General features: G+C 39.3%; 1 long non-coding RNA gene across 2 annotated transcripts in view; it reads right to left on the reverse strand.

Annotated features, from left to right (window-relative positions):
• The window catches only part of LOC116738009, a 50,351-nt gene that overhangs the window by 18,945 nt on the left and 14,255 nt on the right, over window positions 1-17,151 (reverse strand). Inside the window, exons 1-2 of one of the 2 annotated variants that reach the window (XR_004343481.1) lie at window positions 16,586-16,770; window positions 15,341-15,392 (exon numbers count right to left, since the gene is read on the reverse strand). This is a non-coding gene — a long non-coding RNA (uncharacterized LOC116738009). Of the gene's footprint in view, window positions 1-15,340; window positions 15,393-16,585; window positions 16,771-17,151 lie in introns of those variants that run through there. The other variant, XR_004343480.1, reaches the window with a different exon arrangement.

Below are 17,151 nucleotides of genomic sequence, written 5' to 3' on the forward strand. Positions count from 1 at the left end.
ACAAACAGAAGAGTGTCTCCAATTAAAGACTATGAACAGACCTGGGCACAGCTTTTTTTTTTTTTTTTTTTTGAGCTCTGTCTTCATTTTTAATATACAAGACAGCTAAGAATGATGACACAGAATTACAGCCTTTTTATTCTAATTTGGGCTGGTAACAGGTACCTAATAGGCATTATAGGGAAGAGACACAATCTAAAGATTACCATGTACTTGATTTTATTGCCATAAATCAAGTTATGGTTTTTGTGGAAGTGGAATGCCCTATACTTTGTAGCACACTCTCCTAGTGACTGACTCATTAAGTCCCTAGGTTCCTAGTTGAATGACTTGTTATCTCATGACAGATTGCCTGGGATGCCCCAGAGCGGCTGCTGCAGGATTGTCTAAGCATCTCCTAACCTTGGGCATGCTTCTGCCAGAACTCCAGTCAAGTTTAATGTCAGTAGGAAGAGAATAAAAGACAATGGAAATGAGTACCCTTTGTGGGAAATGAAGGAGAGAAATCAAGGAAAAAACTTGTACTAGATACCCTTACGAGTATCATCTTACTAAAACAGGAAAACAGAATAAAAGAGATCTGTAGACTCACTCTGGATATTTATTTATTTTTTTTTATTTTTTATTTTTTTATAAAATTTTTTTTTTCAACGTTTATTTATTTTTGGGACAGAGAGAGACAGAGCATGAACGGGGGAGGGGCAGAGAGAGAGAGGGAGACACAGAACCGGAAACAGGCTCCAGGCTCTGAGCCATCAGCCCAGAGCCCGACGCGGGGCTCGAACTCACGGGCCGCGAGATTGTGACCTGGCTGAAGTCGGACGCTTAACCGACTGCGCCACCCAGGCGCCCCTCACTCTGGATATTTAAATGGTACTTTCGTATACCTAATGAAAACAATATCTTAAATAATCAATGGAATTCATCACATGTTTAAAATTGCTTCCAGGTGGGGAGCCTGGGTGGCTCAGTCAGTTAAGCATCCAACTTCGGCTCAGGTCATGATCTCACAGTTCGTGAGTTCGAGCCCCACATCAGGCTTTGTGCTGACAGCTTAGAGCCTGGAGCCTGCTTCAATTTCTATGTCTCCCTCTCAGCTCCTTCCCTGCTCATGCTCTCGCTCTCCTTCAAAACTAAATAAAAACATTAAAAAAAATTGCTTCCGGGATAAATTAGCCAAAAACAATAAAACCAAATCACGTTCCTTTCCTTTGTCTGTACATATTTGAGACAGTCCATTTTTTAAAATTATTTAGTTTTGAGAAAGAAGGGGGGAGGGAAAAAGCATGAGTGGGGGAGGGGCAGAGAGAGAAGAACACACAGAATCTGAAGCAGGCTCCAGGCTCCGAGCTGTCAGCACAGAGCCTGATATGGGGCTTGAAATCATGGATCATGAGATCATGACCTGAGCTGAAATCAGAGGCTTAACCGACTGAGCCACCCAGGCGCCCGGAGACAGTCCGTTTTTTAATGATAAATTTTCATTTGAAAAGTAATTCAAATGAAACTATTTTTTTCCCCAATAAAAAAGTTATGAGAATATTTGAGACACAGATTTTCTTCCTCCTCCACCTTCCCCTCTATCTTCTTTGTCTCTCTTCTTTTCTGCTACTCCTAGGCATACTCTCCTAACAAGCATTCCTAAGCTCCTGGAAGAGAATTTAGCTGGCACACAAAATGGAATGCCAGATGTAGCCACCGCAAGTCAGAGAAGGTCCACACACTGGAGAAGATCACATCTCCGACCACAGGAAAATCCAAAGTTAAGGAGTCATTCCCAACAATCAATTCGGAGGTTACTGTTATTATTACTTTGGTACTGGTATTCATTTGTCCTTCCTTGATAAATCTGTCTACATTTCCACATGGAAAATCAAGTTTGAGGAGCCTCAAAAGCATTTTAAAAACATTCATTTCCCCAAGCTGCAGATTGCTGATGCCACAAGGGGTAGAAATATAAACAGCCAACAGATAAAACATGGCCGATAAGAAGAGAGTCATGGAAAGTTTCCTCTAGTCATAATGTTTTTGCTTCTCTTCCTTTAAAGGGCTTGCTTTCCTTGCTTGAATGATGGAAATGAGCCAAAGAATAAGTGTGATCATTTACTTTGCTCTTACCAGTTCTGTGATGTTACCCCCTATTCCTTAGCTCCAAAAACATTGCAGCTCAAAGTAGAAACATATGTATCACTATAGCAGCATCAAACAAATAGAACAACAAAAAGCCCAACAAAAGATAACTAGATGATAGATAAGTAGATAGATAGATGATAGATACGTAGATAGATAGATAGATAGATAGAAATATATAGATATATGTGGAGACAGAGAGCCAACTTTTTATTTGTATTCCAGGACAAATTCTCTTCAAAGGGCCCTGAATCAGATGTATTGTTATAAAGAGTCCGCATAAATATGTTAATGGTAACAAGTATTGAGAATTTGAAACATGTTAATTTCATACACACATATGCCTATTACTTTTTGACTCTTTGCCTGGGAACCAGGGGGAGGGACCTGAGAAGTTGCTCAGAGAAGCTTCTTTCTGATCTTCCCTAAAATCTCTCTCTACCAACTTCAACTATTCGTGTTCCTTATTTAGGAAACACGTCCTTTACCTCATTTCTACCTCAGTGCAAATTATCTGGTTTCCATGGGTCCCACTCCAGAGTGGGAGAACATTCTTCATCTTCTGTCATCAAGACAGCATTCTTAATCATAGCAGAAAAGAAGGGACAGATGTAAGTGATCCTTTTGAAGTGAAAAATCAATCAAACTTGACGCTATGGTTGTGGGAGGTAAGAGAAAAGAAGGAAATCAACAACAGTGAATCAAATGTTTTGGCTTAATACCCAAGTGGTTGTTGTGGAAGTTTACAATATATGCACTTTGCTTTTTATTTATTTATCCTTACTATTTTTTTTGCACGTTGCTTTTTAAAAATGACTTCAGTCACTATTGGTTCATTGCAAAATTGTTTAAGTGGCCAAAATAATATCTGAGCTAGTAAAAAATAGCCATCGTTAGATAATATTTATATATGCATAATTAAAGAAAGATTGAGTAGTGATTCAGTTATTCTATAGATTTTCTCCCACTTCACTTATATTTCAGCCTTTCTGTACTTATATATGAGTAAGGGACTTTCTCACAGACTATTTTGATAGAATTAATTGGCTTGTGAGTGCCATTATACATAATGCAAACCGAATTCTTGCCCTGAAGATAGATTTCACTATGTGACCTAGGTCAAATTAATCTACCTTAAATGCTTCATTGAAAAAGTGGGCATAATAACATCATCTTCCTAATAAGGACTTTGTAGGAATTGTGTAAGATGGTTTAATTCACTGACTGGGATGTCATAATCTTTTAATACAAGTTATCATTATAATCATTACCTGTATTCTCTTGATTGATGATCACAGAGATATCTCTTAGTTCTCTGATTGGACTATTGTCTTATGATCTAATCCCTGTAAGGGCAAGTCTAAAGATAAAACGATTTGTACTGCTCTGATTCCGCTGTCATTTGATACATTGCCTATTCCTTATTTGTATAGCACAAGCTTAAATCAATAGCAACTACCTCTCCATTATATTTAATGTTCCTGCTTTGAAAAATTTAATCAAAGCAAAGACATATATACCAGGGTAGTGATTGCAGAATTGTTTACTATGGAGGAAAAAGCCATAATTTACAAATGATCTAAATGATCATCGGTAGGAAATTAAAGAAACTAGTTATGGTTCGTTCTCACAATAAAACACAAGATAAATTTTAAGGACAGCGAAGATGCCCCTTATACTTTGACATGGGAAAATAAAAGCAGGAAACGTTTAATAAAAAATGTTTTAGAGGGGCGCCTGGGTGGCGCAGTCGGTTGAGCGTCCGACTTCAGCCAGGTCACGATCTCGCAGTCCGTGAGTTCGAGCCCCGCGTCAGGCTCTGGGCTGATGGCTCAGAGCCTGGAGCCTGTTTCCGATTCTGTGTCTCCCTCTCTCTCTGCCCCTCCCCCGTTCATGCTCTGTCTCTCTCTGTCCCAAAAATAAATAAACGTTGAAAAAAAAAATTAAAAAAAAAATGTTTTAGAGAAAAGTAGGTATGCTGCAGTGCTATTGATATTTTAAATTAACTATAATGAGTTGCATTATATATTGCATGTGCATATATATACATATTATCATATAGGATTAATGTATCATGAAAAGATTATCTCTGGAGTATGAGAATATAAGGTATTCTCTTTGCCATTTCAGAAATTGTGGTATTATTTGTACTGTATTGTTTGTATTTGGCCATGCTTTAGAGGTGTAGCATTTAAAAATCAAGAGAAAAATATAGGTAAGGGCCATAAACAGCATTTTACAACAGCAAATAAAAGCTGATAGTTATGACAGGAAGATTCCTGAGCTACAGAAGTTTTTTATTTATTTATTTTGAATCCATATGAAAGAATAAAGCCAGTCAACCCATACTGCCCCCCTCAGGGTCCTGTGAGCGACAATCACTACACATGCATCAAATAAGAACTTACGATGTCTTTTTTTTTCAGCCCTCTGTATCCCCACTTCCAAATTTTAAGTTAAACTCAACCCTGTTGAGAAGTTTCTTGGATCAACCCAGTACAAGAAATCATATAGTCATCTTGAAATCTGTACACTTGCTATTATTCGTACATTCGTTTTTTTTTTGTTTTTTTTTGTTTTTGTTTTTTTTTTAAATTTTTTTTTTCAACGTTTATTTATTTTTGGGACAGAGAGAGACAGAGCATGAACGGGGGAGGGGCAGAGAGAGAGGGAGACACAGAACCGGAAACAGGCTCCAGGCTCCGAGCCATCAGCCCAGAGCCCGACGCGGGGCTCGAACTCCCGGACCGCGAGATCGTGACCTGGCTGAAGTCGGACGCTTAACCGACTGCGCCACCCAGGCGCCCCAAGAACTTTGTAGTTTAAAAACGAATGTACGGGGGCGCGCCCCAAGAACTTTGTAGTTTAAAAACGAATGTACGGGGGCGCGCCCCAAGAACTTTGTAGTTTAAAAACGAATGTACGGGGGCGCCTGGGTGGCGCAGTCGGTTAAGCGTCCGACTTCAGCCAGGTCACGATCTCGCGGTCCGGGAGTTCGAGCCCCGCGTCGGGCTCTGGGCTGATGGCTCGGAGCCTGGAGCCTGTTTCCGGTTCTGTGTCTCCCTCTCTCTCTGCCCCTCCCCCGTTCATGCTCTGTCTCTCTCTGTCCCAAAAATAAATAAACGTTGAAAAAAAAATTTTAAAAAATAAAAAATAAACTACAAAGTTCTTTTTTATTAGGAATGTTACTACAAGACAGTTCGCAACCGTTGAAATGGTGATAACAAAAGATTCAAGAAAAGTATATATCTATTCATTCAGAGACCACCCCTATAAATATTTCACCTTATTTCTTTCTCAGTATTTCTGTAATCATAGAGTTGGATTTTTTTTCAGTTTTATATTGTTGTCCTCATAGTGACTGTACAATTTCTTCTTGTTCTGGCTTATATATCCTGCATATTAAAATGAACTCAGGAACACAATCTATTATATTCTATTATGTTTATAGAGCATGCTTTATTTATCATTATATTAATTAAACTGCTTAGTTGTTTTACATATTTTACTGTTATAGATAAGAGTATTATAAAAACCGTTGTGCATAAAGTCTTCTTTAAAGAATTAAAAATGTTTTATTTACAACAATGCCCCAGAAATGAAAAAAGCATGTGCATATTTTAAAGATCTTAGTATATGTCTCCAAATTGCTTTCTAAAATGATTATGCCCATTTAGTTAATCTACATGGATGAGCTTATTTCATTTTGCATATTGATTTTTAAGGCCCTTAGGAAATTATTTATTTATTTATTTATTTATTTTGATGTTTATTTTTGAGAGAGAGAGACAGAGACAGAGTATGAGTGGGGGGTGGGGGCAGAGAGAGAGGGAGACACAGAATCTGAAGCAGGCTCCAGGATCCGAGCTGGCAGCACAGAGCTTGACACGGGGTTCAAACTCATGAACCACGAGATCATGACCTGAGCCGAAGTTGCACGTTCAACCGACTGAGCCACCCAGGTGCCCCCAATTTACCTATTTAAAGTGTACAATTCAGGGGTGCTGGGGTGGCTCAGTTGGTTGAGTGTCTGACTTTTTTTTTTTAATGTTGACTTACTTTTGAGAGAGAGGGAGGGAGAGAGGGAGAGGGAGGGAGAGAAGGAAGGAGAGGGAGAGAAAAGCAGGCTTCAGGCTCTGAGCTGTCAGCACAGAGCCCGATATGGGGTTTGAACCCATGAACGGTGAGGTCATGACCTGAGTGGAAGTTGGATGCTCAACCGACTGAGCCACCCAGGTGCCCCAAGGGTCTTAGGAACTTCTAAAATCTCTCTCAAAACAAGAAATACTCTCATTTTTTCGTACTGCTGAATATTTTGTGTTTCTTGCTTTACACACAATGGTATGTTGTCAATGTCATACACTGATGGGTTGTCCTGTGAATACATTCAGTTGTCAAAAATATAGTCCGAAAAACCAGTAGAAAGCAATAGTAAACCCTATCTTTTTATGTCTTTGCCTGTCACTACCATTTCCCCATTTTAAGACAGAAAGAATAAGTGAAAGAGACATAGAGAATAAAGAAAAAAGTCAGAAGTTTGAAAGGAATATACTACACTGATACATTGCTGTAATGAATGTTTTAAATATATGGGTTATATATATACATATATAATATATATTATATAACGCAAGAAAATATTTTAGTGTACTGAACAAAATCTCCACATAAGTATGTTTTATAACTCAGGATAGAATATAAGTAAAAAGAAAACCAAAGAAATTTAATTATTTTGGTAAAAATAAGAAACCGATCATTTTTTTTGATTTTTTTTTCAACGTTTATTTATTTTTGGGACAGAGAGAGACAGAGCATGAACGGGCGAGGGGCAGAGAGAGAGGGAGACACAGAATCGGAAACAGGCTCCAGGCTCTGAGCCATCAGCCCAGAGCCCGACGCGGGGCTCGAACTCCCGGACCGCGAGATCGTGACCTGGCTGAAGTCGGACGCTTAACCGACTGCGCCACCCAGGCGCCCCATCATTTTTTATATTAAAATATTGAAAGAAAGCCAAACAACAGAAATCAGGTGGGAAATCTAGTTTTGACCATGTTGTACTGTAAGCTGATAGCACTGCACCAAAACCATTGCAACAATAAAGTATTTTTATTTTTATTAAAATGTTTATTTATTTACTTATTTTGAGAGAGGGTTAGAGAGTGCGAGCAGGGTAGGGGCTGAGGAAGAGAGAGGAGAGAGAGAATCTTTTTTTTTTCCTTAATTTTTAAATTTTTTTAATGTTTATTTATTTTTGAGACAGAGAGAGACACAGCATGAGCAGGGAAGGGGCAGAGAGAGAGGGAGACACAGAATGTGAAGCAGGCTCCAGGCTCTGAGCTGTCAGCACAGAGCCCGACATGGGGCTCAAACTCACGAACTGTGAGATCATGACCTGAGCTGAAGTCGGATGCTTAATCGACTGAGCCACCCAGGCGCCCCAGGAGAGAGAGAGAATCTTAATCAGGCTCCATGCCCAGTGTAGAGCCTGACGTGGGACTCAGTCTCATGACCATGAGATCATGACCTGAGCCAAAATCAAGATTCAGATGCTTAACCGACTGACCCACCCAGGCACCCCAATGATACAGAGATATCATTAACACAGAGATACATAGCCACTTTGAAAGACAATATGAGGGGCGCCTGGGTGGCGCAGTCGGTTACGCGTCCGACTTCAGCCAGGTCACGATCTCGCGGTCCGTGAGTTCGAGCCCCGCGTCGGGCTCTGGGCTGATGGCTCAGAGCCTGGAGCCTGTTTCCGATTCTGTGTCTCCCTCTCTCTCTGCCCCTCCCCCGTTCATGCTCTGTCTCTCTCTGTCCCAAAAATAAAAAAAAAAAAAAAAAAAAAAGACAATATGATAGGAATCCTTGGCATAATTCTGAAAAATGAGAAGTAAATGAGCTGAAGTTAGAGATATCGCAGTAACTTGGACCTCAGAAGGTTCAACACCGGGATACTAATGAGTGAAAATAGGTGTTGGGGTGGCCCAGTAATAAACTCTTGTCTACAAAAGTCCTAAACCGGTTGGGAAATGAGAAGAAAAGAGTCACCTAATGTTGATGAACTGTGAAGAATTCGGCTTATATTTTTAAGAAAAGGGGCTCCAAATATTCACTGAGGCAGTATGGGTCACTACACCAGGCAGAAATTCTTTCTAAAATACTCCCTTCGCTCAGCATGAAAGAGCATTGCAAAATTCTTGTTTTATGGCTAAGCCTGCTCTCAAAGAACAACAAAATATGCGTTCTAGTTTCCTGGTCCAAAATTCACCAACCGATGCCTTCCTCCAACCCTGGGATGCTTAAATTTGGGGACGGAGGAAGCACAGGAGTTTCATCCTAGCAGAACTTCCTCCCCCTGGAGGAAAACATCAGTCTTGGGGAAGCAGTGTGCCCACCGAACATTTATTTACAATCCTTTTGTTCCATTTTCCTTCAGACTTAACCACTAAGAAAAGGGCCAGGCAGCAGGGTAGCCATTCCCCTCATGTGGGGAAATCCAAATCCATCGGGGCGTCTGGGCACTTGGCATTCATCGTATGTGAATCCCTAGAGGCATCCCATCCCCCAGATCAGGAATAGTAGTTGAGACATTGCATCTTCTTAAATACTCAGAGATTTGCTCCATCACAGCTGCTCTTATCTCTCATGAGTAGATTTCTCATTCCTGTTTCATAGTGACTACCTCTACTATGAAATTACTTCAGCTCTGAAACTTGCCCTGAAGGAAGGTTCGCATCTGGTCTTTATATTTTTTTTTCAATTGGAAAACTCACTCTCATTAGATTCCTTGACAGGAGCTGCTTGGGATGCTGCAGAAACTTGAATCCAGCTGGATCCCTTTCCCCTATCATGCGCACTTCAAGAAGCCTCTGAATTTTCCAGGACATGAATACCATTCTTTCTTTCTTTCCATTGTTTCTGCAGTAATTGGAAGTGCGGCTGGTATATTCTTTACCTATTATTTACCTGAAGATTCATTTTTCCGGGGGCTAGACGAGGGATAATGGGGAGTGACTACTAATGAGTATGGGCTTTTTTTTTGAGAGAGGTTGATAAACTCTGGATTAGTGGTGATGATGATGGCTGCCACTGCCATCAGATCAAGATGACCGGTGGGGACTCATGATTTCCACAAGAATACCTGGACCAGGGAGCCAGTGCTGGATGTGTCCTGCACCATCAGAGGCCATGCTAGAATTCTGCCCCCACCGAGCCCCTTCGCCAAGTAGCCACCATCACCAACCCGGCCATAACCTACAACTATCCAGTGCCCCTCTGAGATGATGGGAACATGACCCATGTGCCCGGCCACCATTATATTTATAATGTATATGTGAATGCGTAGTATATATGTAATATTTAATGTAATATATATAAAGGATAATGAGAGCCAGTTGTTTTTCACTTTTGGAAAAGGGAGTTACAAGTATGGAAAGGGGAAAGACTAACACGCTCCTGTGGTGTGGTATTGGAATTAGTATCAATTCATATAACTATTACTGTCTACTACTAAACAGATAAATAGAGGCATACATAGGTATATCTGTTTATATAGAGAGGTGTGTGTGTATGTGTGTGTGTCCATGTGTATATTTTCTAGCCCTGTCTACTGGGCGGACCTAGAGGAAATGACACCCCAGTAGCAATGAGTACATTATTCCCTAGACTTTAGTTTCTAAATGCCATTCTCTACTGTAAAGAAATCAGGACTCATTGAAGTAAATACTAATGCCAAGCCTGGGGCAGAGAAAATCCAACATGAGTCTGGAACATTTTCACCATAAATTAAAAGAATGCTCAATAAATCTTGGAGCTGAGTCAAAAAGATTATAAAGGTTCCCACCGGCCAAAATTAGGGCCACTTGAGCATAATAATAATAATAATAATACAATAACAATGAATTGTAACTGAATAAAATAGGAATCCATGAATCTATGTGAATATACATACACACACACACATACACACATACATACATGAATCAATAATAGAGGAGATAAGAAATCTCTATCAATGCCAGCTAATAAAATATGGAAGAAATGATAGAGTTAGAAATCAATAGTGTTTGCTAAATTTAATGGCTAAAGTTTGATGAGGAATAGGGTATTTACATAGTCTCAAAGTGCCCATCCACAAATTACAGCTTCATTATAAATAGAAACATAATTAAATTACAGTGGAGATTCTTGGCAGGCACTGCCTAACCCCATGACCAAAGTTCATGTTACTCATGTTGGAGCAAGTAGTCAATATGTGCCTCATTAAGTGAAAAGAGCACATCACCATATCTATGGTATTCTTCAAAAAATATATAGAACTCATATTGCATCATGAGGAAACACCAGAAACACTTAAGGTGCAGCACATTCTATGAGTTTATTATTTGTAGTATTATTAGTATTAGTATTATCTTGTCTCTTAAAAATGTCAAGGTCAATAAAACAGAAAGGCTGAGAATCTTCTTCAGATTAATAGAGCCAACCAGACATAATAAGTAAACATAACATGTGATCTAGATTAGATGCTGTACTAAGGGGACAAAATTATAAGATACCTTACAGGGACAACTAGAAAAAGTTAAATACGTGGATTAGATAACGTATTACAACAATGTTCAAGTTCTTGATTTTTAGAGGTATTTAGGAGTAAAGATATAATACCCCCAAATGATTCAGGAAAATTTTTTTCATATGTATCTGGTTACAAATATTTACGCAGACACAGGTAGATGTGTGTGTGCGTATGTGTGTGTGTGTGCACGTGCACACAGGTGAAGAGAAAGAACCTGATACAGCTAAGGAGGCAAAACTGAACAGTTGTTACATCTGGGTTAAAAGTATCAGGGAATTTATAGTACGCATCTTGAAAATATTCCATGAATTTGAAATCATCTCAAAATAAAAATTTACAAACAAAAGTATAATAATTTGCAGAAAAAGAAAATAAATACACCAAAAGATGAACGGTAGTTTGTGCAGGTACTAGGAGTGTAGGTGTTTTTTACTTGCTTTCTTTTCTCTTATTTTACCCACATTCTTTATTAAAAGTATGTTGCAAATCACCAGCTGAAAAAGTCGTGGGCACCGGAGCGCATTCAGACCCTTCTAAGGTCTGCGTCAACATACTTTTAGCTTGACCCTTAAATAGAATATGGCATTGTCAGACATCTTAAAATTTTTCTCTCATTTATTATTATTTATCATTTTCATTTTTCTCCTCTATTGATTTAGGTCTTTTTATTGCAGTATTTCAGAAACAGCCTTTGGCAGAAGCATTTTTGCTAACGTACATGAAGCAATGAATTACAGCTTTCTTTTTATGCGGGAACAAAATCCGTAATTTAGTTTAGGGATTGACAACGAAGGACAGAAGATGTCAACAGTAACACTGATGTCAGAGGCAAACAGTGCTTGAACCGAGGCTATCTGTTCCTCTGTGTCAATTCACCCCTGGCTATCCGCTCTTTCCCCACTAAATAAAACAAGCCTGTTCCTGTGCTGTCAGATGTGCGAGGTAAATACACAGCTCTCCTCCTTAGCCCCACCTGGAAAAGTCAGCGTATGTGCCCAACTCCAAGCATCAGTGTTAAACAGATACAAGTACTTGTGCTTACCTGTTCTGATCTTCTCAGGGAAAGGTATTCTATAAATGTGCGTTATCATCGTTAGATACCAACTCTCCCTCCTATGTTTTGATCACTGACATCTAAATGGTTTCTAATTGGAATTTGCTTAAAATACCACTAGCTGAATTTCTACTAGAACATATTTTCAAACTGGCAAATATTGGCAAAGCTTTTAGAGACATTTAGGGAATGTCCACAAAATACAGAAAACGTTATTTCTTTTGTAGCCATCTGACAATGCAATGATTTTACTAAAAATTTGATGGCATTGGGCACCTGGGTGGTGTGGTCTGTTAAACGTCTGACTCTTGATCATGATCTCATATTCAGGAGTTCGAGCCTCGAGTTGGGATTCGCTTGGGATTCTGTCTCTCCTCTCTGTCCCTCCTACTTGTCATCTCTCTCTCTCTCTCTCTCTCTCCCTTCTCTCAAAATAAATAAATAATCTTAAAAATTTTTTTAATTTAAAAATTTGGTGGCATTGGACTGAAACTCCTAACTTATCCAGGGCAACAATTGCTTTAAAAAAATCAAGAATTATTTTTAACTCAATAAGTCTGTAACTGCCTTTTTTTGATCAAAGAAACAAGAAGTAATACAAAATAGCTAGTCTTAATTTCAGAATTAATTCCTTTAGGCAAAAAGTGATTATGGTTACAGAAGAGAAAAGCTAATCCTAAGGGAGAAAATGACATTTCCAGTTATTATGAATAAAGTGATTTGTTTTGGTTCTGGTCTCCACCAATGACACAACATTTTGTTTCCCTGTGGAGCTAGAAATTTATTTCATTTTATTAACAGAGGTCTATTTCCTGTGGTGGTTGTGATGGTGGTAGTGGTTGTTGTTTTTTAAGATAATTGACAATTACTGTATTAATGTTACTATGAAATGTGAACATTTACTATGTTAATGCTACCCAATCTTCTTTCAAACCCCAAAGTTGTCAGGGAGTGGAACTCTTGCCATAGAACCAGGTATTTGGAAGAAATTATCGGTGTGTGTGTGTGTGTGTGTGTAGCAAAGACACAAGAGAGATATTGGAAATGACTTTCTTCATCATAGGGAATTTTAGCAACTATCCAGCTAATAATGTCTTTGCTCGCTAAACACTATTGTGACCACTCTCCCCATTTTAAAAGTAAGCTATGGGTACATATCAAGCATTAGAAGACCCAGAAATTAGTGATACTGATGTGAATAAATGAAGGAAAAACGTCACTCATCACAGGTGACAGAACCAACGGTCCACTTTTTAGAATTCTGGCAATATTCTTTTCCTCTCTCAAGGTCTCTTCAGTGTCCTCTCAGTTTTAGGTAAAGGACTGTGATGATCACATCACAAAAACAAAATATCTCCAAATGGCCCTGAGATGTCTTGGCTGCCAGGCCAGAGGAAAGATGAGGCAGTTGTGGCCGGGGGTTAATGCCACGATACTCATCTGCCAAATATCCCATGACAAGAATTATTCTGTGGGAGTAACAGTAGTGTATGAACTTTAAGTCTTTACGTACAGCTGTCTCAGATTTGGCCATCCATCTTCTTGACACAGTAGAAATGTACTACATTGCCATTTTACCATATAGTACCTATTATAAACAATTAAAAAAAGATGGTTATCCAGCATTGTGTGCCAGTCCTGTACCTGTCACGAGACGTACGTTGTCTCATTGTGATGGGAAAACAATGGTCCCACAAAGATGTCTATGCCATAATTCATAGAATCTTTGAACACGTTACCTTACGTGGTAAAAGGTATTTTGCAGATATGGTTCAATTAAGGCCTGGAGGGGCCCGTGGGTGGCTCAGTCAGTTAAGTGACTGACTTGGGCTCAGGTCATGATCTCACGGTTTGTGAGTTCAATCCCCACGTCGGGCTCTGTGCTGACAGCTCAGAGCCTGAAACCTGCTTCGGATTCTGTGTCTCCCTTCTCTTTCTGCCCCTCCCCTGCTTGTGCTCTGTCTCTTTCTCTCCCAAAAATAAATAAACATAAAAAAAATTTTTTAAAGTTTAAGGGCCTGGAGAAGGAAAGATTATCCTGGGTTGTCTGTGTGGGTCCATTCTAATCCTGCATCCTTACAAGTGAGGAATCTTTTCTAAGTGAAGAGATGGAAACAGGTGGAGGACTCTACTTGCCCTTCTTGGCTTTGAAGGTAAGAGAGAGAAATCCATGAGTCAAGGAATGGGGGTGGTCTTTAGAAACTTGAAAAAGCAAGGAAATAGACCTACAGAGAGGAATGCCGCCCTGCCAACATCTTGATTTCAGCCCAGTGAGTTTCATGTCAGAATAGTCACCTTTAGAACGATAAGATAATAAATTTGTCTTGTTTAAATCACCAAATTTGTTTTGTTACAGCATCATTAGGAAACCAATATACTCATGAAATTTCCACAAATTCATTTCAAGTGTGTAGCATTTTCTCCATTTCACAGATATCAAAAATATTTCTGCTCAAAATGATGAAAACAGTAGTTGAAAGAAAAGCTTTAATCGCTGAGTTATTTAGGATAGTCAGTGTCAATATAAAAAGGTATTCTAAGGATTAATTGGATTTTTTATTTAAGAATGAAGAAAAAGGGGTGCCTGGGTGGCTCAGCTGGATAAGCATCCAACTCTTGGTTTCAGCTCAGGTCATGATGTTGTGGTTTTGTGAGTTCAAGCCCCGCATGGGGCTCTGCGATGCCAGTGCAGAGCCCGCTTGGAATTCTCTCTCTCTCCCTCTCTCTCTGCCCCTCCCCTGCTCACGCTGTCTCTGTCTCTCTCAGAATAAATAAATAAACTTTAAAAAAAAGGCATGAAGGAAAGGATTGATATAAACAAAAACACAGACAACAACCAGTGTTGGTGACGATGTAGAGAAGTTGGAACCCTCATACCTCGCTGGTGAGAACCTAAAAAGATGCAGTGAAATTCTTCAGGGATCCCACAAAACTTAATTCTGCATTGAGTGACCACAGAGCCCAGCAATTCCACTTCTAGATATATATCCAAGAGAACTGAAGACATATGACCACAACTTGTACACAAGTATTCATTGTGGAGTTATTCATAATAGCAAAAAAATGCAAACAACCCAAATGTTCATCAACTGATGAATGGTTAAACAAAATGTGATATATCCATATAATGGAACATTATTCAGCCATATAAAGAAATAAACTAATGATTGGTGCCACGACATGGATGACCTTGAATACATTATGCTAAGTTGAAAAAGTCAAAGACAAAAGGCCACATATTCTATGATTCCATGTATATACCATGTCCAGAATTGGTAAATCCATGGAGATAGAGTATCAGCTCTGGTTACCAGGGATTGGGGTGAGGGGTAATCGAGAATGACCACCGATTGGTATGGGCTTTCTTTGGAGATGTTGAAAACATTCCGCAATTAAACAGTAGTGATGATGGCACAACATCGTGGATATACTAAAACACTAAAAGGATATAAATGTTATGGTATGTGAATTTTATCTCAAGGAATAAAAGACCGAAGGGAATGTCTTTAGACAACCAAGCATGAAAAGCTGAATCCAGGGAGCTCAAAATTTTATAAGCAATTTTCATCACTGATACTTACCAGGTAGTTGGAACAAGTTGCAGTCATCATGTGCAGATTTGATATTATCTCCCTAAGAATATAATAAAGGCCACTCTGAGTTACATTTGGATCATTACAATGTCAATTAAAAAGTTTTAAAAATATACTTATCATTTCTAAATAACAGGATATAATTACAAGGAGATTAGACACAAATTGATTTAAGCTAAATTTATAAATGCAAATGCATTCACATTTAAGGTTAATAGTTTGTCCTTCTCTGAAACTGTCTTGCTTGACTTGAATATCCTATTGATTTGCTGTCTCAGGGTTTAGTAGAGCACTATAAAAGGGTTTTAGTCTCTAAAACATTGCTGTTTATCCTAGAAAATCTGCGTGCACTATATCACATGAAATTTTAATTGAGGCATGTTTTATAATAAACGATGTAGCCTGGCATTGTTCTATTTGCTTACATAACAATATCTCAATTGACTATACTCATTCATTGTTAATTAGCTTCTTACCAAAGGGTATTGGCAGAGTTTCCATAATAGTCTTAGCAAATAAAATAAGGGATATAAAGAAACTTAAGAGACTCTGAAGGCTCTTATTCCCAGAACTATTACTTCAGTATTTAAGCATAAAATCAATCTATTTTTGGATGTTGGGTTCTCCCTTTAAAAACAAGGGGAAGCCTGCTAATATACTAAGTGCACATGCATCATTAAAAAGAGGGAAACCCACAAGAATAATAACATAGTGCAGGCCGGTAGCTATATATAAATACTCAAGCTTTCTAGAGTATATGTTTGAGAAAAAGTCTTTTTTGCCTTCCGTAGAATATCTATTATTTTGTTTTTGAAAAAAAAATTAATGTTTATTTCTGAGAGAGAGACAGAGCTTGAGCAGGGGAGGGGCAGGTAGAAAGGGAGGTAGAATCTGAAGTAAGCTCCAGGCTCTGGGCTGTCGGCACAGAGCCCGAACTCCCAAACTGCAAGGTCGGGACCTGAGCCTAAGTCCAACGTGTAACCGACTGAGCCACCCAGGCGCCCCTTGTAGAGTTTCTTTTAAAATGTATCTATCGGAGCTGTGTGAGGACTTTAATCCTTAGCAATCCCCCTTCTTGTCTTTAATAATTGGAAAATTACCTGCAAATTTCGTTCCACAAAACATAGAGGCTGGCTATTTTTATTTTAATTTTGAGGTTACTGGTAACAGTCCACCAGTTTTCTCTTGTGTCATAGTTCTCAGAACACAAATTCCAGGTTTTTCATTTGGTACCTGCATGTCTTCCTGGAGCTGTAATGGATGCCTCTGGTTCCAGGTGTGAAGCAATAGGAAAAATACACCAACGCCTGGAACTCTACTTCTTTGGGGAGTGCTGCACCTGACCTTAGCAATTTAAGAGACTGGCTGAGTTCAACTTTGAAAGACAATTAGTCAGACGTAGGTGTGGTCTGTGAAGAGCCTTCCTAGAAGAGAGAAAGTAGAAAAGGCTTGAGTGGTGGAGACCATCTGGGTGTATGGTGTTTAGGGTGGCTCTTCTCCTTGTGCTGCTGCAAAGCTATAGATATCCCTTCCCCTCCCTGCTCTGTGGCCCAGAACTGCCTTTGGGTTACATTAGGGATTGTCTCACCCAGGCTCCTAGCCCTCCATTTTCTAGTTGGAGTCTCCCAGTGGGAGGCGTGGCAGGCATGGAGAACAGAGGACACTAAGGTCAGATTACTTAGTCCCCTTTCCCCACCTCCCTCCCATAGGCTGTGACTCTGAACCTGGAACAGATATACTGAAGAGGTTTTATAGGGATACACCTGTGCCCACCTGCACTGCTCTAACTTCCTACTGAA

The sequence above is a fragment of the Lynx canadensis genome, chromosome A3, assembly GCF_007474595.2.
Source record: "Lynx canadensis isolate LIC74 chromosome A3, mLynCan4.pri.v2, whole genome shotgun sequence".
Lineage (NCBI taxonomy): Eukaryota > Metazoa > Chordata > Mammalia > Carnivora > Felidae > Lynx > Lynx canadensis.